The sequence below is a fragment of the Microtus pennsylvanicus genome, chromosome 5 (genome assembly GCF_037038515.1).
Source record: "Microtus pennsylvanicus isolate mMicPen1 chromosome 5, mMicPen1.hap1, whole genome shotgun sequence".
In the NCBI taxonomy this organism is placed as follows: Eukaryota; Metazoa; Chordata; class Mammalia; order Rodentia; family Cricetidae; genus Microtus; species Microtus pennsylvanicus.
In genome coordinates, this window is record NC_134583.1 from 114,104,250 (window position 1) to 114,128,238 (window position 23,989).

The window sequence follows — 23,989 nt, forward strand, 5'->3', positions numbered from 1 at the left end:
GACTCCTTAAAGTGGAAAATTCCAGAAATCTGGTATTATAGTTGAAGTCTGAGAGTAGAACACAGAGGAAAATGGTTTTTGCTTTTCCTATTTAGTATTCTATACCACAGAACTTTCCACTTAAAGTGGTTTAATAGAAATTTTGTCGTGCATATTTTACACTGATTTTTAAAAAAACAAACCCTACAATTCTTCCAAGCTTAATTTTTATTTAATATAATATTGTGGATATATTTCCATGTTAGTAATGTATTCTCTCTGATCATCTTCACAGTTGCAAACCATTTAACTTCCTTATTGCAGGACACCCTATGCCTATGGCATCTCTCTGAGAAAGATACTGCATGAGTCATTCACATGACAAGTGAGGACACAGCATCGGTCACGCCACCCTACACCTTTAATAGCCTTCCTTTGAACTCACTATGGTCATTCACAGAGGATCTCAAACTCTTGACACTGAAAAAAGAAAAGTTTTTCCTCACTGTTAAAGAATAATAACATGTGACTATAATGTGTGAATATAATGTGTGAATCTTAATAACTAATAACAAATATAATGATTAATGCCGAACAGCAAATATTTATAAAATGATGGTGGAAACTGACTGTGGAAGAGGAAAAGTTTTAAGTATTTCTAAGTGAATGTGACAAGGCCTGTAATATTCAAAATACCTAACACGAAGCTGAGAGAGACACTGAGCACGAGGGGAACAGGCTTGCTGGTCAGCGGGCCCGTCAGATCAAGGCATACAAGCTACAAGCCTGAGTAACTCCAAAGAAAGAACTTGGTGCAGGAGCTAAATGGGAGTCCTAAAATCAGTCTTTTGAGTAACCTCCTCTTTTCATGTCTTCAAAAATAATAATAAAAATATCAGAGTCAAGCTGGTTTGAATAAGATATGCACCCTCCAAAACTCATTATCACTTAGTCCTTTCTTTGAGATCTTAAGGGGGCAGAAACCTACTTTGACTATAGTGTTCATAGGGAAGAGCCTTGGAGCAGGTATTAGGATTCAGTAAAGCCGTTAGGACAGGGTGCCTGTGAACACTGATGAAGGCTTGTGAATGCCGATGGCTTTCCACGGGGATGAGCAGGGTGCACCTGTCATGCCGTCTCTCTCTCCGTATGATAATTGCACTGCCTCAGAAATCTGCCAACAAGGCCTTCAACCAAAAGCAGCCCCCTGACCCTGGATCAAAAACATGAGCCCACATCACCCTCTTTCCCTTGAGGGTTACTCGGTCTGTGCTCGGTCTATGTAATAAGCAACAGAGAATACAGGAACACAAACAGATCTTAGACGTAAATTAGAACAAATCGGTCTTTACACAGAGATAATCGGGAAACTCTGGTAGTAGAACTGGACTAGATCCCAAGAGAGCTGGGATTCAGAGGCTGTTGTTTGCCTCTACGAAGCTCATGTGCTAAGGACTTGGAACCCAGTGCTACAGTGTTGGTAGTTACGGCCATCATGATGTGGGGTCTGGTAGAAGACAATTAGGTTATGAAGCACTCAGTGCCTTCATAAGGGGTTAATTTTCATATCATGGGAGTTGTAGCCTATCAGACTACATTAGTTATCACAGGAGAGGTTGCTCCAAAATGAGGCCTCCACACACACTTGGCCTCTTGAATGTTTCTTCTTCCCTTGCCCTTCTGCTCTATCATAGTACAGCCTGAGGTACCCTATCAGACCCTAACGTCATCCCATTTCCTCTAGACATCTCCCAGTCCTGGGGATTTTGTTTCAATAAGACATGGTATGTACACCTGGAGCGTGGAGCCTGGCTGGCCACTGAAATCCTTAAGAACAGGATTTGTCAGTCTTCCATTAAAGGCACCTCAGAGTCTGAAATCTACCCTTCTGACAAGTGCCGCCAAGAGAGGCATCTGTTGGTCCAGGCTCTGCACACTTTCAGAAGCAAGGTGCCCTCAGGGTTCATGGAAGAGGAAGACTCGGATGTCAGCAGACCTTGTTTCTAAGAAGGGCTTGGGGAAAGCTGTAGCGAAATCGAGGAAAATCTAGCCAGAAGCTAAAACACACAGAGCAGGCATCACCAAAATCAAAGAAGACAGGCGGGACCCCTGAGAAGGAGGGCAGCTCTCACTGTCTCTGCTCAGCCTGTCCGGAAGTGCTCAGGCTGTCTGGAAGTGCTCAACAGCAGACCTTCCTATCCACCTCTCTGGGGGCTGGAAGCCTGAACTGGGGGGACCAGCTCAGAGACTCTGTTGAGGGCTCCCATCCCAGCTTGCCGTCTCTACATGCTCATGTCTCCTCAGCCCATGCACTTGTTCAGAGGAAAGAGATATTTCTCTTCCTCCTCTCGTAAGAACAGCACGCCTTTAATCCCAGCACTTGGGAGGCAGAGACAGGCGGATCTCTGTGAATTCGAAGCCAGCCTGCTCTACAGACTGAGTTCCAGGACAGGCTCCAAAGCTACAGAGAAACCCTGTCTCGAAAAGTCCTCCCCCCCCCAAAAAAAAGAAAGTAGAGAAAAGAACGAAAGAAAAAAGACCATTAATCTTACTTCATGTCTCCACTCACACTCCATGACCTTGTCTAAACAGAATCACTTCCCAAAGTCCCCCTCCAAATATCATCACACTATGAAGCAGTAAATAAAATTGCAGAAAGACATTGGCCTGGATCAACTAACTCAGCCCTAGTTCCAGCCAGTCAAAGCAAAAAAAGCAGAATCACTGGTCCTTACATTCCACATCAGTAAGCAAAACTAAGTTGTTTGTGTGGCTTTTTTTTCTTTCCTTTCCTTTTCTTTTTTCTTTTTTCTTTCTTTCTATCACTGAAGGGAATTTCTTCAGCTTTGATAAGTACAAACTAGATAATTCTGAGTCAGGCATGCATACTTGTAGTCCCAACATTTGGACACCGAAGCAGGAAGATCTTGAGTTTGGACTCAGCCTGGACTACAATGCAGATGTTGCCTACAAAAAGTCAGGGACTGGTCCAGACCTCAGTGGGGACTGGTCCAGACCTCAGTGGTACAGCACGTGAATAGTCTGTGAGAGACCCTGGGTTTAATCCTGCATTCAAATAAACAAACATACAAATAGGTAACTTTGAAACAAGCAATTTACTCTTTGCTCTGATTCTACTTTCTTAAGCCCCTTTCTAACCAGACATTCTATTTTATAGAATGAGATGCTGTCTGATTCTACAGTCACAAATGAATCCAATTAAGATCATTTAAACCTAAAGCCAATTAAGTCACCTAAATTTGTTATCATTTTGACTTTTGACAGTGGGTAAGACTTAAACAGAAGTTTCCAGAGACAGCTCACAATAGTATCCACTGAGCTTCAGAGAGATGTAAAGACCCAGACTGGGTGTTTGGCCCAGTAGAAGCTTGGCAGCAATTTCAAGGGATGGTGGCACTTGGAGAACCCAAGGGCATTTTTGTAGGGATGGGCACATGGGGAGCCCAAGGGCATTTCTGTAGGGATGGGGGCACATGGGGATCCCAAGGGCATTTTCTGTAGGGATGGGGGCACATAGGGATCCCAAGGGCATTTCTGTAGCATATACGATTTCTAGGCCTCTCCCTCTCTCCAGTGAGAAATTCCCCCACATTAAGGAGTGAGTCCTTGGTCTGGCAGAATTCATGATCTCCAGGTACAAATCTGATGAAGCTCTTGACATGGGAGCCCACATGACAACTATCCATGCCCTTAACACTCACAGTTATGTTAGAAACCTGAAAACCTTGCAGGGCATGGAAGACTAAAGCAGGAGTACCAGAGATAGCAAGTCTATACCAGCCACCTCTCTCAACACTGATCAATATGGCCTCCCTCTGCAACTCAGCAGAAGGCCCTGTCATTGAAGAAGATAAATAAGGACACCCATGTTCTGTGTCCGCCATTTTCCTTAAAGGATCTCAAGGAAGTATACGGCTTCTAGGTCCACACTCCCAGCCTTGTAATTATAATGACCCCCATCAGTGCCCTGCTGTAGAAAACCCTCCTTGGACACTTGAAACTTTAGGCCTCCTCAGTTTCCATTCTCTGCTTACACACCACAGTGTCACAGCATACAGTACTCTCTTTCCAGCTGCCCCATGTCCTGGTCATGCTTTGTGGTCCATGTCACTGCGCTCCTTCCTGGCAGGTGTGGCCCTATTCTTTTCTCTTTCTATTGACATACCTAACACATTGGGTATTTAAAACAGGTGTCACATTATATGCAGTGTGGTCCCAACTAGGATTTTTTTTTAAAAAAAATCTATTTAGGGAGCTGCGATGATAGCTCAGTAAGTAAAATATTGGCCTTACGAGCAGGAGAGAATAATTTGGTCCCTAGAACCCACTTTCTTTCATTTTAATTTTATTACTTTTTTTATTGAGATCTACATTTTTCTCTGCTCCCCTCCCTTGCTCTCTGCTCCCCTTCAACTCTCTCCCATGGTCCCCATGCTCCCAATTTACTCAGGAGATCTTGTCTTTTTCTACTTCCAATGTAGATTAGATCTATGTATGTCTCTCTTAGGGGCCTCATTGTTGTCTAGGTAGAACCCACTTTCTACCTAGTGGAGAGGTGGAGACAGTTGGACTCCTGGGGCTTAAAAGCCAGCCAACCTAGGCCAAACCAACAATTCCCACGCCATGAGAGGCCCTGCCTCAAAAAAAAAAGGTGGAGAGCATTGAGGAAAGACATAAAACTAGTACTCCACAGCTTTCTTTCTTAACAGAACCCATTGACAAGAAAGGAGCCCTAAGCAAAAGGCACTGAGCAGAGGAGGCTTCCCTCTGACCTCATATGTATGTGCACACACATGCACCTGCACATACACAAATGTGCTCACATAAACACACAGACATACACACAATACACGTGCACATGCACACACACAGAGAATTACATAGGAATAGTGACAAGTCCTATCTCTGATTTTTCCATTGCTACAAAGCTTTGTCGTCACCATTTCTTGGTGTGGGCATGTAGGAAGAATTAGCGAGACACACCGGGAGTTGCTTAGAGGATTCTATGAGTCATCAAGGCAAGCAAACAAAAGTCTTTCCCCCTCCACCTCCAAAACGAACATCCCGTATACATACGGTGTCAGCCAAAACTTGGACTCTCCCACTCCATGTTTCCCATCAAATTACTCATGAATTGTTTCAGGATATAGCAAGGGTCCCCGGCGTGAGAGCCAGAGCAATGAATGGAAAGCAGATGTGTCTGTGAGGCAAACCTCCAGGGGGTCTGTGAGCAGAGGCCAGAGCCCCAGAAGGAACTCACAGTAAGGAAAGGGTGAGTCAAGATGCTCAATTTTAGCTTCTCCCAAGAACTTGAAAGATTAATGGGAAGGAGTTGATATGGACTGTTCCTTTAAAGTCTAAAATAGATGAGCCATTAAAAAAAAAACTACACAAAACATTTTTATTATAAACACAAGGGAGATGGGGGTAGGTTAGATGGTATCAGAACAACTCAAGTTTTCTGGAAATATTTTTTATCCCAGGAATATGAAATACTATAGAAAGAGAAAATGCGTAGTCCAACAATGATACTATAATGCAAGGTGTTCATCATTTAAAGTCACTCATGGACCAATTAGTCATCGAGACAGAAGAAAAAAAAACGTAAGCACTTTGACCTAGCTGTTCTTATAAGACTATCATGAGAATATAAACTAAACCTGGAATGGATTTTTCATCATTATGGCACTTAAAGCAAGGCAATATGCAACCACAAAACAACTCTGTTCTTTATTACCAGACTTCATACCTCCCTGATGGCTCCTCTGCCACTAAGTCTAACTCAGGAGACTCTTCTTTGTAAATTCAAAGAGAGAAGAAACACACAGCAGGGAGGGGAAACCACAAGCCCTCAACCCAAGACAGAGAAATACAGGCATCTAAGAAGTTCTGCGAATGGCAGAAACAGTCTTCTCTGAAGAAGAGCACACCAACTGGGTATCCAATACCCAATGACACATACACACACAAGTAACATTATATGGACTGAGGAGGTTGTATTTATATATTTAGGTATATACAGAAAGAGAGGAAAGGGAGGTGAAATGGCAAATGATAAACTATCATCTCAAAAAAAATAAAAATTAATAAAAAGAAACAGGCAAATATTTAATTGTTTGTAAATTTCTCTTCTATTCCAAAAACAGAAAGAATGGAAAAAGTTCATATTTGAGGAAATTAAAGTAACAATGCAAAGAAAAGTGTCAAGTGTTTTAAAAGCATTTACACTGATATACACACAGATACACATGCATATATATACAGATATACATACATATATACTCATACACATCTACTATATACATACATACATCACTTATATACAATACACACACACAAATACACACTCATACATATATACACATACATACACAAAACACATATACAAACACTCATATAATACAAACACATGCAAACAAAAGCTCATATATACTCATACATACATACATACCCTCAATGACATATACACATAAACAAGGCTGACTGAACCACATGCTCGTGTCTCTGAACTTATCTCTATCATGGGCTTTGAGGGACTAAAACCACTCAAAATAGCTATTCAAGAATTATGGTGGCCAGGAATAACATATAACTTTAGTCACAGCACATGAGAGATCAAGGAAGGATGACCATAAGCTCACAGACAGCCTGGGCTACTTACCATGACCCTGTATCAGAAAGGGAAGAAAATTATGGACTCTTGTGTGTGGTACAGGTATGGGCTCTCTTAAGGAATAGTGACCCAATTCATACCCAGGACTTGAGTAAAATATTGCCTGAAGCTTCCATGGAAAGTTTCATCTCGGCTGAGGAGACATGAAGACATGGTCTCTCTGCATGCACTAGAAATAGCCTTCACACTGTCGCAGGCAGCTCCGGTACGTGAAAGAATAAAATCAGTATGCTTTGGAGAAGAGCCTGCGGATGACTGGCCCAGACTTCTCCTGGGTTTCCCAACACCTGAGGGAATGGAAGCTAGGCCAAGCCCGGATTCCTGTTGCTTGTATCCCCAAACATCCCACCTGACAAACTTTCTGTTCATGTCACTCGGGTGTCACCATTTGTACCTCCATGTCAGCTCCACTGCCTCCCACGTAGGGCTGTGCACACTTCGCTCAGACCCAATTCTCGGAATCCCACTTGGGCAGCAAGGGACACCGTGGTACGTCCAGCTGCGCAGCTGGAACACAGACTGCTGATTTCCCACCACGTGGCTAACTATAGAAGCCGAGGACAGCACACTGTGGGACACTGAAGCTCCTGGCCCTTCTCCCATGACCCCTGCCTCCCGCATGTCATAACAGCTGCACAGCTGGAAGCTGGACGGTCTTCAGCTGCCTCACTACCCAGGGAGTGTCCTGATACACATCTTCAGGAGAAAAAAGTAGGGAAGGAGGGGGCACGGTCTCCTCTTAGAGCAGTGATGTTTGACTAAAGCACCCCACGTTACCTGGGAAATGTGTTGTGTGGCCAGTCCAGGTCTTCTCCAAAGAGTAGAGTCCAAGGCGCAAGCTACTGAACTATTCTTCAACAAGAGGCTAGCTAATCTGCACATCTTTCCTTAGAACCATTGCAAAACTGAACTGCGGTATTCTTCAGTACAGACCAGCCCTGAGGGCTACCAAGAATCATCTACCAATGACGCCTAGAGACTACTTATCTCCCATACTATATGTCTGAGGTCACAGCTTAACTGTGTCCCATAAGATTTCCCTGCAGCCCTTCTCAGTCATGCATTGGTAAGCCACACTGTCAAGGAATTGTCAGAGACAGCAACCCTTCTGAAACCTAGGGCTGTTGTGCACATGAGAATAGCCTATTCTTCACAGTTCTCAGACTGTGCAATTCCCCTCGTACTTGAGCTTCAAATCCCTTAAGTTCATAAGCCCCTTTCCTACTGCTCTGGCCCCTCCCATCCCATTAGCTGGTCCTGTTCTCTCTTTCTTCTCCTTAGAGGCTAAACTTCAGGGTGAACCCCTCCCGTCGCTCTTGCTGTCACGTGCTGCTTGTCCCAGTGCTGTGACAAAATACCTAACCCAACAACTTAACGTAGGACAGACTCATTTTGGCTTTCAGCATCACAGCATACAGTCCACTGTGGCGGGAAAGGACAGCAGAAGGAGCGAGAGGCAGCTCGTCACACTGCACCCTCAGTCAGGAAGCAGGGATCCACGACTGTTGTGCTCACCTCTCTTTGTCCTTGAATTCAGCTCAGGACTCCACGGAGTGTGTGTCTTCCAACCTGAACTATCCCAATCTCAATGATTTCTCACAAACACACCCAGAAATTTGTTTCCCTGGTGATTCTGAATTCCTGTAAGCCGACAATCAAGACTAATCCTCACACACTCACACACACACATGCACATGCACACACAAATTGCCAACCCCTCATTTGCCATCAATTAAAAGATTCCCAACCTTTCTTCCCCTGTAATTGGTAAGGCAAGTGTGGCTACCAGAAATCTCCCAGACTTTCAGATTCTGAATTGCAACATGAACCAATCACTGGGTGTTCTGACTCAGGAGCCGTACTACACCAGTTTCTTACATGTTGTTGTTCTTTCATATCCTAATTGTAATTCATAGTTTCGGCAGTGTAGACAGCAATGTGTCAGGAGTTCTGCGTTCTGATCCTGCCACTTAGTAGCTATACGCTCTCAGACAGGTAGCTTAGCCTCTCTGTGTGTCACTGGCTTTAACTCAAAGTTAAGAAAATGATTCTTTCTTCACAAAGATGCTGTGAGAGTTTAACAAGTTACATATGCAAAATGACTTTTTAAAACATATTCTTTTTCTTTTTTCTTTTTTGTTTGAGACAGGATTTCTCTGTGTATGAAGCCTTGACTATATTAGCACTCTATAGACCAGGCTGGCCTTGAACTCACAGAGATCTGCCTGCCTCTGCCTCCTAAGTGCTGGGGTTAAAAGCGTGCACTACCACTCAGCTATAAAATGATTTTTAACAATGCTTGGAGGTAAAAAGTGACCAGAGCATGTCAGTTCCTATTCAGTATAAAGAATTGAGGCCTGTGGGATCTTCCTCCACTTCCTTTTCTTGGCTTATTCAGACCCATGGGCACTATCTTCTCTTGATGTTACAAAGCCAGATTTGACTTTTGATATTTTATCTCTTTTCTCTGTGCTCTGAGCTTCGACATTTTCCTGGAATTCATTAGGCTGCAAGTTCACTCAGGAGTCTGTCTTCTTACAGGCAGAAGCAAGGCAATGAGGACGGAGAGGCCAGAGCTGAGGAAGGCTCCCCTCTACCTCATCCACGTCTGTGGCTACCATCGGTTATCCTCTTCCCTTCTGGCCTCTTTTGTAGCTGTGCACAGTCTCTTCCTGCCCTTTCTCCCTCCCACCTCTGCGGAACATAGTCTTGGCTTCCTGACTCCTCTAAGTGACACCCAGACTGTTTCTGGCTTCACCACCAATGACCCCCCCATGGCCACCGGCAAACGTGTCATTCTTCACTAGTTGGCATCTTTATAGTGCTGCACTCTCTCTCTCCTTATTGAAACTGCTCTCCTGAATTCCATGACAGGATTCTCTCCTATTTATCCTTCTCTTTAGAGAGCCCGGCCTCTCCCTTTCTTATGCTACATTCTCTTCTTCTGGCCACTCATAATATGTTATATAACTTATAACACAGACAAATTCAACACCTAGCCACAAGTCAAGGAACTAAGTCTGTTTTCTGTTGCTATACCACACTACCATAAAACTAAGAGAGTTATAAAGAAAGGAAGTCCTGTTTCCCTCACAGTTCTGGTCCAAGTTCAAGGAGATGCATTTGGTGATGGCTTCCTTGATAACAGAGTCCTAAGGCAGTTTAGAGCATCATATGGTAAAAATGGAATATCGTAAGCAACCAAGCCAAACTAGATTTATAACAGACCCACTCTAGACAACCCACCCAACCATTAATCTATTAATTATATGATAGATTAATCACTTCATGAAGGTAGAACTCTAATCGCCTCTTGGAGATTCCATGTGAATCACCCCTCCATATCTCATAGCAGGAGTGATTCCAGCATTGGTTTGGGGGACAAGCTATATTCAAGCCAGAGCAGGTACCATGACAACAAAGCTAGTTAAGCAGGAACCACTGAAATTCTCCTCAAGAGGAATATCCATATCTATGTATTCCTTACACAGACATGGCACACATCTACAAAGAATGCCCTTCAAAGTTCTGCTCCAGTGACACTATAAATAAGATGTTGTCCCTGTCCTCATACTTGCCTCAGAGGAAAGAGGCAACATATGGATAGTCAGTATTTAAAAAAAGAAGAAGAAGTGTGCTGGGCAGTGGTGGCACACACCTCTAATCCCAGCTCTCAGGAGACAGAGGCGAGGCAGGTGAATCTCTGTGAGTTTAAGGGAAGTCTGGTCTGCAGAGTGAGTTCCAGGACAGACAAAGCTGTTAAACAGAGAAACCCTGTCTCAAAAAACAAAAACAAAACAAAAAAAAGAACCCACAAAAAATCGAAAAGAAAGAAAACAAACAAAAATGTAATGGCCAAGACATGGCCTGTGTGCAGTAGGGACACAGCCTTGTGAACCTCTTCCACTCTTTCTGGTGTTTTTCCCAGGTAATCAAAACCAGGCAAGTGATTTCACCTGATAGCAATAGTACATTTGACTTCCTTGGCAAATGCCTCCCAGACATCTCTACTACATGCCCTGCAGACCACTGAGCCTCAAGAATATCAATATGAAGATAAGTGTTACTGTGAATCATTAACCTTATTTCCCCTCTGCCCGAGTTCAACAGACTCCTAGTCCATCTCTCTGTTGGGCTTCTCTAAAAACCCTCACTCAGAGTTATCTGTCTGAAGCATAGGTTAATTTTATCATCCCTACATTGGCTAAGGAACTACCAAAGGAGTTGGGCATGGTGGCACATACCTTTAATCCCAGAACTCAGGAAGCAAAGGCAAGTGGACCTCTGTGGGTTATACATTGTGAGTTTCAAGACAGTACAGAGATCCTATCACACACAAAAAAGGAGGAGGATGAAAAAGAGGAGGAGGGAAGGAAGGAAGGAAGGAAGGAAGGAAGGAAGGAAGGAAGGAAGGAAGGAAGGAAGGAGAAAAAAGAAAAACGAAAAAAGAAAAGAAACTACCAAAGCAAAATTGAAAGATGGTTTGATTATCCAATACCCTAAGAAGACTCCAGTCTGTTCTTTGGCTTCCTAAGACCCTAGCTAGATGCCCTATAAGCAAGCCTTACAATATAACTATGAAGAGGGATGCACTTTCACTGGGCGTGTGCTTTTCCACCCCAGAGCCTGTGTACATGATACCCCTCATGTCTAGAATATTTCCCTCTGAAAGCTACATGTCCTTAGGAGTTTGACCCACAAAGGCTATCTGAAATGCCTTGGGCCCTGAACACCCACACAAGGAAACTTTAGGCTCCTGAGTCATGCAGGTTGCATAAGCTGAAAGTGTCCTAAGGTAGAACTGCCTTAGGGCCATCAACCCGAGCACAGAGCCTAGAGCTCGCTGGGTAGGCAGTGAGCATCTGCCTAGTGAGGCGGCAAGCTCATTAAGCTATTTGAACAGCTGGATCATAATGCTTTATCAGGAAGTTGAATTTTCACCTGAAATTTTAGTGGGAACTTCATCTCTAATAAAATTAAAATGTAAAGGTGTCTGAATCTTATCTCCCTGAATGCAGAAGACAGAGATGCCAATGAAAAGAAACAAAAGAAGAAAGAAATGTACAGGACTTAATTTTGGCACAGTGGTCAGTCCATCATCACTGGGACACTGAACTCCTGGGTAAGCTGCTTTGGGCCAGTGTCTTATTGATGGCATTTATTCTTTACCTTGGGAATTTGGCTTTTTTTCTAAAATAAGCATAAATTTTTCTCTTATTTCTGTTTTTGAGACAGAATCTCACTATGGTGCCCTAGCTGATCTGGAACTTATCACAAAGACCAGGATAGCCCCCAAACTCATGGAGATCTGCCTGTCTCTGCTTCCTGAGTGCTAAATTTAAAGGGACATGCCACCATGCCCAAGTCATTGTTCTTAAGTTTTTAAATTAATGCAGTGGTGCCTGATGACCCTTTCAAGCAGATGGCCAACACAGATATGTTTGGGTCAACGAAACACAACAATTCCCAGACACACAGAGAGTGGGGATTTATCCCAGGGCCGCGTGGGACTATGCCCAAAACCCAGCAGACATCATTCTATAAGGCAGAATTAAAAAACAGGGGGGCAATGATGAACCATACTACTATTTAACATCATTTTATGAGAAAGCTGAAACACCACAGTGTCCATGCCCATGGCTGAATCTATAATCCCACACCTCCATAAACATTAAGAAGGGGTCCTAGACCCACTTTAGGATGGGCAGGAGACTTGACCCTAGAGGGGCTCCCAGGTGCCCAAGCTGAGGCACCCAGCTAGTTCCTTGGGCAGCTGAGGATAGGGAACCTGAAATGACCCTATCCTAGAGCAATACTGACGAATATCATGCATATCATCCTAGAACCTTCATCTGGTGATGGATGGAGATAGAGACAGAGACCCACACTGGAGCACTGGACTGAGCTCCCAAGGTCCCAAGGAGGAGCAGAAGGAGGGAGAACATGAGCAAAGAAGTCGGGACCACGAGGGGTGCACCCACCCACTGAGACAGTGGAGCTGATCTACTGGGAGCTCACCAAGGCCAGCTGGACTGTTACCAAAAAACGCATGGGATAAAACTGGACTCTCTGAACATGACGAACAATGAGGGCTGATGAGACGCCAAGGACAATGGCACGCAGTTTTGATCCTACGCAATCTGCTGGCTTGGTGGGAGCCTAGCCAGTTTGGATGTTCACCTTCCTAGATATGGACGGAGGGGGGAGGACCTAGGACTTACCACAGGGCAGGGAACCCTGACTGCTCTTTGGACTGGAGAGGGAGGGGGAGAAAAGTGGGGGGAAAGGGAGAGGGGTGGGAGGAGGGGGAGAAGAATGAGAGGAGGGGGAGGGAAATGGGAGGCTGGGAGGAGGTTAGAAAAAATAAAAAAAAACAATAAAGTCATTAATATCTAAAAAAAAAAAGAAGAAGAAGGGGTCCTAGAAATTTTTGCAGAGTATAGGATTTTTCAGAGAAATTTCCTTGCCCTCTTGCCTTTGCCACCATCATGCTACCGTCTGAGTTGGGGGTGGGGAGAAAAGAAAAGAAATCAAAAAGGAAAAGACTGCTCCTAGGGATGGAGAAGGAGTAAAAGGGAGAGCATAGGCAGAGGCAGGGACATCTGGGAAAGTCCAGGGTAGACATGGTCCTGAGCCACGTGAGAGAAGGAAGGGGAAAGGAGAGGAGTGAGAGGGGCACCAGGCGCAGAAGCCAGGAGACCCAAAAGGAAGTAGACAAAAGCCAAGGTAAGCAAAATGGCTGGATTATATAGGGAAGGACAGCTGGGGGAAAGGCAGCCCAGCCTGTAGGCTGGAGAATTTAGGGGTGGGGTATGCCAGGCAGGACAGCTCTGCAACATGTAGGAACCAAGGGGTGCAGGGAAAACCTGGTAGCCAGGTACGCCTTGATTTGTTAAGTAGGCACCTCAGCCGTTTGTCAGGGTTTAAGACTTAACATTGTCCATCTATACACACATTAATATACATTATCAAACTCTTTTTTTACAGCTACACACACATATACGTGAGAAAATAAAATAGTAAAAGGTGAATGGAATGTGGTGACTTGGGTTTGCAATCCTTGCACTGAAGAGATTGAAATATGAGAATTGCCACAGTTTGAGGCTGACCAGGGCTACACAGGGAGTTCTAGGGTATCCTCGGCTACAGAGCAAGACCTTGTCTCAAAACTTAAAATTAAAAGTGGGGTTTATTGACCAAACTTTTGCATTAAGCTAACATGAGGACAGAGAAAGACACCTAGTTTAGCCTAGCTATTATCCAGAATTTTATATTTGAAACATTTCATTTTTTCTCTATAAACACTCTCCCATAAGAGACTTATCTTGCACAAAACCTCTATATTTAATTATTTCAAATATATACTTATTGTCCTGAATATCCAACTGACCACTGGATAGCTCTTCCATCAGACCCCAATTTACAGTCACTAATGCTAAAGTCTCCCCCAACACTTTTCAACACAGGTACACAATAGCTCCTAGAAGCAGAGCCTGTTGGAACCCAAACCAAACTGGACACATACACACAAAAAAAGCAGAAATGCACAAATGTGGCCCAGTTGCTGAAAACTTGTTTTAGCTGAGAGAGCTCTTGTTAAAAAAACATCTTGTTTGGAAGCTCGCTGTGTGAAAATGGGAATAGCGCCCCTTCCCAGGCTGGAAAGGGGTCCTCAAAAGCAGCCTAATACGTGAAGCCCGACTCCATCTGCTACCTACCCAGGTCCCAGGGATCCTGTTAATTCACAGAAATCTACAAAAGACTGTTCAAAAACCACCAGTTGAAATCTATGAAGATATTCCTTTTTTATATTTTATTTACTCACTGTGTATGCGTGGGGCATATGTGTACCGTGGGGGCACATCTGGAGGTCAGGGGACAACCTTCAGGAGTCAATTCTGGCTTCCACCATGTGGTTCCAAGGACCAAACTCAGATCACCAGGCCTGGCAGCAAGGGCCTTTATCTGCTGAGTCATCTCACAAACCGCAAGACGTGTGTTCCCATTCAATTAAAAAAAAAAAAAAAAACAATAACAGCTCTTCTTGGTTGTTGTATTCATTTGTTTTGTTTGATGGTATCGTGAATCAAACCCTGGGCCCCACATGCTGGTAAGCACCCTGCCACTGATTCACATCCCCAGCCGCAAGATTAGTTCTAAGTTGTTTGATTAGCAAGTTTTTGTTTGTTTTCCGGATTTCGTGTTAGTAACCTCACCACATTTTCTCAAAAACAGTAAGTCCTAAGGACAAGAACAACGTAAAATTAATCAAACTTTGTTAGTCACAAAGGACAATATTTTAACTTTTGTCTATCTCTTATAAGAACCCATTATATCTTTCTTATATAAAAGTCCTATATTTGAAAACTTATTATGACACAGCCAAATAAAAGAGAAGGTGTGCGGAGGGCAACCTTGACCAATATGCTTTACAGCGCCATCAATTTAAAGAAACATACAGCAAAAGCCAGGCAGGGTGGTACACATCTGTTCTCCTAACACTAAGGGAATGGAGGTAAGAAGACACAAGTTCAAGGCTAGCCTGAGCTACACAGTGACTGGGCAGGCAGTCTAAGCTCAGCCAGTCTTAGTTTGATAGAAAACCCCATAGACAAGGGGCGGGGGGAGGAAAAGAAGGGGAGAGGAAGAAATATCTTACAGGTAGTTTAGAAGAAACAACTGTTACGAAGGTCAAATTATTAGTCTCAAAATGATACCCATGTGAAAAAACAATTACCAAAGCCACACAAAAGAAGGCTGACCAATTAACTGGTTGGCAAATCATGGCTATTTAGTTTGGTGGATGCTGTGCTTGAATGCCAATTGCCCCACCCCACCTCGCAAAGTTCGTGGGGCTCAATGTGACAATATTAAGAGGAGGCAGAACCGCAGAGTAGGTGGACCTAATGGAAGGTACATAGGTCACCGGGAGCCCTTGGACAGGACTGATGCTGGTCTTTGTGAAGTGAGTTAGCTCCTGAAGAGTGGTCTAGCCTGCCCCCTTCTCCAGCTTCCTTCCTGTATCCCTATGTTACCTCTCCCTCCTGCATGCAGTCCCACCATGCAACCATCCACAACGATGCTATGCAGTCAGGCAGACCCTACCAGAGGCCAAACGGATAATGTCTCCTGATCAACTGTCAATTGAGTAAACCCTTCTTTCCTTACAAAGTATCCAGCTTCAGTCATTTTAGAGCAGGAGAAAAGTAGACTGGGATAGTGAATCTGTTGTTCTGACCTTCTGTAAAAATAAGCTTGATGAATTTCACAGCAGAGGAAAAGCCTTTCACCACTGAGCAAGGCTTCCCACATACTGAAAAGGCATGGAATAATGAAAATAAATGTTTAATTTTTATCAGACATGTTTAAAAGATACCCCAGAAAAGACATACTTAGAAAATACCATAGCAACTATTTGCCTCAATATTTTTTTCTGAAGTAGTGTACGATTATTAAATAGATCATTGATCCTCAATCCTGGCTACACACAATCCTTATATAGGAATTCCAGAAACTCCTGATATCCTTACCTTACCCCAGACCTACTTAATGGGAAGATTTTTAGGGCTGGGACATTCCTATTTTTGTCCCTTCTGGGTAAGTTTAGTGTGGAGACTTGATTCAACACACATGATACAAAGCTGTTGAGATTCAACCAGAACAAGACACTCTGAGAGCGGCTTTTCCCATTGGTAAAAACTGAATAATGACAGTTAAGACCAGGCTTGATAGCCATCTACCTGAAGCTCTCTTTCTGGGATTGTTGAGAGAGCAAGTTTGTGCGTCTTGGTGGGTTCCTCCATGTGCCACAAGGCGACTCTTTCAAAGTTCCAGATTTAGAGAGCTGGAATCGCCATTTCAAGAAATACAGCTGGTTTCAATAGATAAATATGATCTCATTTCCATGGAAATATTTCACCAAGTGAAGCAGAGTTGCTAAAGCAATACTAGTTGTTCCCGAAATAAGTAGCTGCACTCTTAGCTTGTGATATGTCAAATCACCCAGGAAATGCTGAACGGTTCTCAAGAATATATCAAAGAATTCCGGCATAGGAAGGTCTGGGGTGGTAAGTTCTAGGGGTTGGTGTAGTTAACATAGTGTGTTGCCATTCTGTGTACACTCGAATTAGGGGGTAAGCACCCGGGGTTTGAAGAGAAACACACTGCTGACTTTTATGGTGGTTTAGAAGTCTGAAGATAGTGTCCGGTTTCCCATAAAAATCTCACGTGCACAATTCTGTATCCATAAGAGGCCAATAAACAGGAAAACCTCATGCTGATGCCAAAATATGAGCTCTTCTTAGAATATACTGAGAAAGCTCAGAATCACGAATTTCAGACGCTCTTGACTGAAGCAACCAGAAGCCACCAGAAGAGAGTAGAAAAGCGGGTGCCATACATTTTCAGCATCTTAATCAACTTTTATATGAGTAAATATAAATTACTTCCCCAGCCTTTGGGTATGGAGTCATGATTGCTGGTATGTGCTGTTTTCTGGTTAAACCACACTCACATGTTATGGTTCTATTGCTTTTAAAAATGGAATAGGACCTTACAGAAACTTTAAAAAAAATAGCTGAGTGCACATTTTAGGTATTTTGGACTGTACTTCCCTAATATTTTATAGCTGACCACTCTATGCCTAAGTTGTAATTTTTTATGTTGCTTTTTTTAAAGCCTTAGGAGCTTTTGTTGTACATGTGTGTTCATGTATGTGCAGGTACACATGTGTGGGTGTGGGCATGGGGCCGAGTACAGCTTATGGTGCCATTCCTCAGGTACCTCTGCTCATACTTTTAGTCTCGTTCTCTTGTGCATCTAGAAAGCACCAAGTGTAGAGGCAGGCTGCTCAGTGAGCCCCAGTGGCCCGCCCACCTGTCTTTTTCTCCCCCGCACTTGGATTATAGGTGCACACTACCACACCCAGAATATTTTATATCGGTCATGGAGATTTTTTATTACAATACAGGTTTACAAACCAAGTGTTTTACCAGGCAAATTTTCTCCTTGGGTCTCTTTCTTTTTAAATTGAGATAGAATCAACATAGCAGACAGTTCACCAACTTGATCATCTTAGATGGTCTTTTCTTATGTCACCAAGGATTGAGCCTTAGGCATGCTAAGCAAATACTCCATTAAGCTGCATGCCTGGTTCCAACTTAGTCATTTTTAAGTTTTGGCTTTAGTATAATCATAATCTCTGCAAGCCGCTTCATTATCGGAATTGAGACCCAAGGCATCATCTCAAGAAATCTGCACCATTACTGGTCGCTCCCTGTTCTCCCACCTCCATCTCCTGGCTAACACAAATCCGTTTTTTCCTTCATGAATTTGCTTCTCTGAACTTCTGAAGTCACGCACTGTGTAGTCTTTTGTATTTTACTTCTTTCACCTAGTGTTTTCACGGACCATGCACTGATATCTTTTCAGTGTGCCTAACTTTCTTGGGCTATTATAACTTGGTTGTTGAGCATCCCCACAGAGGTCTAGGAGTTAAACGTTTAATCTCTAAAGTAAGGGAAGGCGGTACAGGCCTTGAGAAGTGGGGTCTTAGAGAATATCTTTAGGTTGCTGGCTGGAGATGGGCGCTGAGGAGCACCATGGCATATTCTTCCCATCCTTTATTTTGACTTCTATAAAGTGAACAGTTTTCTTTGCCATGTATTTTCAGCCAACGACCATGCAAACGCATACACACTAAGACACACATCAATGGAACTACTCCATCTTGGACTATAATCTCCAAAACATGTAATCCAAGTTAAGCCTTTCTCTTTCTGAGTAAATTATCTGAGGTAGTGCATTATAACACAGTGAAGGTGGGTAAGCATAGGCCCATAGAGCAACCAGCTTATTTCATGGCAACAGTGCTCGTCATTTAACACTGACATTAAATTAGTCTAGGAAATATTTGTTTTAATTGCAAATTTATAGTATCAAATGCAGCTGGCATACACAGGGCTAAGAGTAAAGAACACTGTTAACATGTACATAAACTATAAAGAGCATAACATACCAGCTTACGACAATGATATTCTGAAGTAATCCCAATACCTCGAGTAACAATCAATTTATATTTCCAATGAAAAGGAGAACAATGCTAGCCCAACGAGTTGATTTAGTGTTAGTCAACTCCATTACCCAGGGCAGAGAAGGAGTACACAGCAGAGTACAGTCGTGATGTGTTTGCGGTGACAAACATCCTTAATTCTAGCATTTCAGGTGAATTTCTGTGAAGTCAGTCTTGTCTATATATAATATTCTAGGCCATCCCAGGCAACATCGTGAAACCTTGCCTCAAAAAAGCAAAAACGAAAACAATAAGTGATCTTATACATGTCGCTATAACACTATCGGTCCTTCTATGCAACTCCCTGCTATGTCTGGAAAACAGGGATTCATTGTAGCCATCCACCACCTCTGGCTCCTCCATTCTTTCTGCCCTCTCTTCTGCCTCTTCTGAGAGGTTCTCTGAGCCTTTGGAGAAGAAGTATAGTATAGATATCCCATTTGGGGCTGAGTACTGTACGAGCTCAAGCTGACGAAATTCCAACATGAAGGAGAGATGCTGACACAAAGCACCCACTCCTAGTTGAAAACCTATTGGTAATTGGTAGCTGTCAGGAGAAAAAGCATTGGTTTTCTCTAATGGTATGACCCCAGGAAAGTTGACAACATACCATGCCAGTAGATGGTTGCACACTCAAGACTATATAGATGACAATACAAATTGCACTCCATAGAATACGGGAAGAGAGAGAAAGAACATAAAGTTGGGAGATTACGGAATAGGGAATGGATCTGGGAGAAGTGGGGAGAGAGGTGACTGTAATCAAAATATAATGCACGAGATTCTCAAATTAATTTTTTTAAGTAGAAGAAACAAGGAGGACTAAGGGCAGTTCAGTCATAGAGTGCTTGTACAGCAAAAAGGGCTTGGGGTTCAATCTCCCCGGGGTACTACAAAACAAACAACAAACAAACAACACGAAACTTTACCATGCCAGTCATCTTTCAAGGAGCAGCCCAGATATATCCACTATAAAGTCTCTCCAATCTTTAACTCCTCAAAGCCCACACACTCTCTCCTCCCTCTACCGTCTCAAGCTGCCTCTTATTGTATCACTAATATTCCTTCAGTCTTTTCCAGGCCAGGCTGAAGCCACGTCAACCTTCAGCTGTGTACTGTCTTTACGGCCCATCCTGCCACCAGGACAACACAACCTTTACACAAACGATTACCAAATAGTCCAATAAATATATGTTAAATCAACAGATTAATATGTCTATAGAATAATTAGTGGCATGCAGCATTCTGTAGCACTACAACAATTCCCTTCCCCAGATTATCTATGATGGAGAAAAATGCAAGTAGATAAAGAAAACAGCCAGGCATGTTGGCATAAATTTTTTATAATCCTTGCACTTGAGAATCGGAAAAGGCAGATCTGTATGAGCTTGAGGCCAGCCTGGTCTACATAGTAAGCTCCAGGCTAGCCAGGGCTACATAGTGAGAAGAAAGAGAGAGAGAATTGATCTAGCAAACAGCAGAAATTAAGAACCTACCTGTTTCATAAAAAACACTTTTTAAATAGTGTACTATTAGATAATGAGACTTCCTGATAGCCTTTGATAGAGATCAACTTAAAAACAGAAACAAAGGGGGCAGGGGAAAGGACTCAGTGGGTAAAGCTTTTACCACTCAAACATGAGACTCAAGATCTGGAATCGCCAGCCCCAGGTATGTGGGCAACCCCTGTCTGTAACCGCAATGATGGGAAGGGAAGTGGAGACAAACAGATGCCTGGGGCTTGCTGGCCAGCTAGACTAGCCAAGCTCCAAGTCGTGTAAGTAACCCTGACTCAAGTAAATGAATCAGTCAATCAATCAATCAATAAGGTAAAGAACAGAGTGAGGGAAACATTCTGATATCAATCTCTGGCATCCACTCACAACTGCATAGGCAAGCCCACCTATACAAACATATACCTCACACACACATACACACTAGAACATCAAACCTTTTTGTGCTCAAATTCTCCAACATCTTCAACTGTGATTTGTTTTTTCCTCAATTAAATTTTACTGCAGCAATGGGTGAGTTTTTAGCTAGGCATGAAAGATACCCACTCTCAAGAAAATAGTTCCCAGTTTGGCAACTTTTAAAAGAAAATCAAAAGATTAAATCGAGAATACAAAAGCAACCCAAAAACTGCAATGAACACTTAGGGGGGGAGGGGTAAATGACCAAAAACCTGCCAAGTTCATTTAGAGAAGTCATTATTAAAAATAGCAAACATGCCTGAGCTTGCAAACTGTGCTGTTTGCAGAAAATGCAACTGAGAGAATTAGGAAATGCCTTAAGCAGGAATGTGTGTAATTCAAGGAGAAATACTGACCATGGTGACAGGTTTACCAAAAAGTCATGTGACTGTGTAGCCAAAGTCAGTTCATAAACATCAAAGTCACTTGGAGAGCTGTTCACGTGACTGCAAGATCAACAAGACGGACAGAACATTCATATTTGTTTCTCTTCTGAACATAAAACTGAAATTCTCTTCTACCTGGCAAACTAAAACTCCAGGAACAATGTTGATAAATGAATTCCAAGTTGAGCTCTTCAGAGCCAGACTCCTTTGTTTTGGTCACTGGCACCCACCAAACACTCAGAAGAGCACTAAGTATACAATTGGCACTCAATCAATTCCTGTTACATTGAACCACATTGAAAAATATGCAGTATGCTGCAATGGTATCAGCTAAGTCAGTCCACAATTTTAAAATTTTAGCCATGACTTCTGTCCCAGATCATTGTGTTTCTCAGGGCAAACCTCTGGGCCACATCTCTTGCAACAGCTCAGCATTGCAAGTCAGTCCCATCACGTCCTCATCACTGGCCAGAGGGACACAGAATCAGGACTCCAAGAAGCAGTGTTCAAGCTTCCTCCTACCCATCTTGATTATTTTCCTTCTTCTGGGAATGAATCTGGGCAATACCAGCATACTCATCTTGATAAGCGAAGGATTTAAATATTATTTATAATTAGGGATCCTTCCTTGTTTTCGGCTTTCCATCTTTTTTTTCCTCCCTTCCTACCATCTTTCCTTTCTTTGCTCTTTGAGACAGGCTCTTCCCGTGTAGCCTTCACTAGCCTGATAGTCACTATGCAGCTCAGGCTGACTTTGAACTCCCAACGATCTTCTGCCTCCATCCCTGGTGTGCTGGAATTACTGAGTGGACCATCATACCAGACTTGAGGAATCCTACTGTTAACACTTACACAACAAAGTAGTTTGGCTAAATCAAACTCTCATATATTTCAGAACCCTTCCAGTTTAAAAAGAGATGAGTAAAAAGCAAGAACAGGAAAATGATATGTTTGGGCCATTCTAGTCATGGGGCAGGGACAGGGAGCCTGCTGTTAAAGACCTAGAGGCAAAGAGCTTTGAAACCTGATCTGAGAATGAGAATATCTAAATTTCAACGTTGGTCTCATCTACACAGCTACGCTATGAGTTTTGCCAACCCTTGCAGACATGGATCTGAGCTTCCCAAAATGTTTAAGGTAACGATTTAAATCTAGTAGATTCTCTAAAACTCCTTTCAATTCTAAGATCGTGTAAGTATTAAGTGATTGAGTCCAGCCACTCAGTAACTGATCCATACTTTCCAGTACTAGCTGGGCATCATGAGCGCCTAGGCCACCGTAAGCCCTAAATTAGTGTAACTTTAGAGGGAAGACAAATTGCACAGCCAGCAGCTGCAGATTTCATAAGCGAGTGAGCTCAGATACCTGTAGCCACAGGGTCTTCCTGAACTTGGCAAGCCTGAAGATTCTTCCCTCTGGGCTAGCTCAGCAGGGCGGCCGGAATGCCCACAAAGCTCTCAGCAAAGCTGGGACCAGCTAACCAAAGGCCAGACAAAAATGCAAGCCGAGTGGTTCGGAATGCTGAATCGCCAATTTGCACTAGACCAGTGATTCTCGATCTTCCTAATGCTGCCACCCTTCCATACAATTCCTCATATTGTGGTGACGCCCAACCATAAAATTATTTTTTGTCGTTACTTCATAACTGTAATTTCGGAGACAGCGGCTTGCCAAAGGGGTCGTGACCCACAGATTGAGAACTGCTTGCTGCTTTGGGCTAAGGCGCGACTGGAGAAATTGAGTTGCATTCATTTCAAACGTGAAAGGCTGGTGTTTTGAATAGACCAATTACCGGTAATAAACATTAGGGGAGTGGAGTAGGGTTAAAAGGCAAGAACACCCGACAATCAAGGGGAAAAGGCGGTCTGTCTTGCCTGGGAAATGTGCACCTGGAAACCGCAGAACACAGATCAAAGCCACTCTCTCCAGCCACCTGCCCCGAAAATCAGCGGGACACCTCAGGACACAGGACGAGTGGGCACGTGTTTCCTTTCTAAACCCAACAGGTGGCCAGATTTAGGATCTAGACACAGCTGCGCGTTGGGACAGACGTTAGAACGGAGCGCCGGGGTCCTTCCCGAGGTCTAGGTCCAACCCTGCCACCCTACCCGAATGCCGTGCCACCTGCACTACCGAATCGGAAAGCGGGAAGAGCCAGAGCAGAGCCTTCCACACCGGGACAGCGTCGGGACTAGGCGCGCGCTCCGCAGCTCTCTACCTGGTGCCCGCCCGCCCGCCCGCATCCCGGGGCCCGCGGGTCCTCACCTCCCGGGGACAACTGCAGCGCTGGCGGCGGCGAGCCCACATGCCCCCTGCGCGGCGGCCCCTTCCCCGGCCCCTGGCGTCTGGTGGCGGCCGAGGGGCGGGGAGCGCATTGGGCGGAGGCGCCGCAGGGGCCGGGGCGGCGGGCAGCGCCTGCCGGACACTGTCGCTGGAGTGATCCCCACTGCCCCGCCCCCGAGAAACCAGGCTCTCAGCCACGCCAGCCCCAGGGTGACTCTGCCCAGTCGGGGAAGAAGCATTGTTCCGGGATTCGCTCGGCACTGGGGGCTCGGCCACGGGTGAGGAGCGCGGGGAGGAGGGGCACCTCCAGGTTATGCAATGCTCCGGCCCAGTAACCAGCCGGCTTTCCTCATGTAGGGCTCTCTCCCGAACAGACTGGGATGCCTCGGACCCACACTAAAGGAGGAGGCTGGGTGTTCTCAAAAAGAACGTTTACCTGAAGGGTCGAAGAGCAGAAGGTACACAAAGTCTCCTGCATCTGCATTTGGCAGGGAAGGGGATCCTGCCACCCAGCAGGTCAGACCGTTTCACTGATCAGTCAGTTACTAGCATCCTCAGGACCTGAGTTCAACTCGCCCGCCCGCAAAGCCCACAACTTTAGATC

General features: G+C 44.1%; 1 protein-coding gene across 2 annotated transcripts in view; it reads right to left on the reverse strand.

Moving 5' to 3' along the window:
- Window positions 1-23,482, reverse strand: part of Slc16a12 (solute carrier family 16 member 12) — a 75,079-nt gene extending 51,597 nt beyond the window's left edge. The window contains exon 1 of one of the 2 annotated variants that reach the window (XM_075973884.1): window positions 23,368-23,482. The gene's annotated coding sequence lies outside the window, so the exon portion shown is untranslated. Of the gene's footprint in view, window positions 1-22,467; window positions 22,587-23,367 lie in introns of those variants that run through there. The other variant, XM_075973885.1, reaches the window with a different exon arrangement.
- Window positions 23,483-23,989: the final 507 nt, after the last annotated feature.